The sequence below is a fragment of the Onthophagus taurus genome, chromosome 3, assembly GCF_036711975.1.
Source record: "Onthophagus taurus isolate NC chromosome 3, IU_Otau_3.0, whole genome shotgun sequence".
Lineage (NCBI taxonomy): Eukaryota > Metazoa > Arthropoda > Insecta > Coleoptera > Scarabaeidae > Onthophagus > Onthophagus taurus.
This window is the reverse complement of record NC_091968.1, coordinates 9335839-9337322: the sequence shown is the minus strand read 5'-3', so window position 1 is coordinate 9337322 and position 1484 is coordinate 9335839.

Sequence of the window (1484 nt, the reverse complement as noted above, 5' to 3'; positions counted from 1 at the left end):
GTTCACCACTACAATCTACCATGGACAAGACAAACGCAAAAATAAGATCTAAAAGTGTTGATGTTGGTATTGTAACTCTGGTGGGATCATCTATTAACTGAATGCCTCCTAAAGACTCAAAAAAATACAAAATATAGTCTGTAACTTTACTTTCGGATTTCAACAAATTAATATTAAAATCACCACAGCATAACACTTTGTCTGTCAACATTAATATGTCGGACAAAGAGTTTTCAAGCTCATCTAAAAAAGTTTTATAATATTCGTAACACACACATATAGGCACAACCCACGCATACATTCTCAAACCCAGCGGCTGTATCGAAATGTATTCATCGAAATGTAGTCCCTAACTAAGTGAATTCTTTAACATCTCAAATTTTTCCATGGACACAAATGTTCAAAATGTAACATATGCGAGCGACCACGCAGACTTGCCAATGAGGCGGATGATTGTTTTATTCCATTTTGACTATATTTATGGATATAGCCGTGGTGTTTGACAACTTAAGCGTTCTCCTGAAAAGACTGCAGAAATTGGAAGTTTCTGATTGAGGATTCCTTAAAGTAAAGGATAGGGTGGAGTCAATAGAGTTCAGAACAGGAAGAGTGGTGTGTGGGATGATGAAGGAATGCCCCCAATCTTCAATTTTGGGACAAAAATTCTAGAACCTCGTTTTTGACTGAAATGGAAAGTCTAAAGCTGGTGGGTTATGCGGAAGGTTTAAACTGCTAATGGTTTTGGTGAGGGATTCCAGGGTTATTCAGCCGGTAGTAAGGTATGGAAAGGTGTCTATGGCATACAGAGGATGATTTTGCTGACGATAGTATCTATTTGTAGAACTGTGTCGAATGAAGCATTATACGTTTTGAATGGAAGGCTTTTGATGAACTTGATAGTTGTGAGGGCGTACCTGGGTTGTTGGTCTGGTTCGTGGTTACAGAAGGAAGCTGTGCAGTGTAGAAGAGAGTATAGGTATGACCCCTGAGTGACGAAGTAGGGAAGCGGGCGATTTAACGAAGAGGTTGGGTTGGGTTGATTTGGATTGAAGGATCTAACGAGATGGTTGGGTTGAAAGATCTAATGGGTGAAGGATCTAATAAGGAGGTTGTGGCAGAAAAGGTGAACAGAATCTGATAGGGAAAGAGTGACATTCGGTTACATCAGTCCGTGGTGTGTGTTGCTAATGTTACCAATCTAGATTTTCCAGCAGCTTTTTTCCCGTAATAGGCTCTCTATGCTTTCCAAGTATTCTCTTCTTCGATATTTTCAAGCCCTTGTATTTATATGAGATAATATTAATAATAACAATAATCACATTTACTTACTAAGAAATATCAATATTACACTTTAAAAATTCATCGAGGGAATAAAACGCATTCGAAACTAAGAAATGTGTCAGTTTACGTTTATGGTAAGAAATGGGAGACCTCTGACATTAAACGGCAATTTCTTAAATAGCTTTTGACACATGTATGTTGGA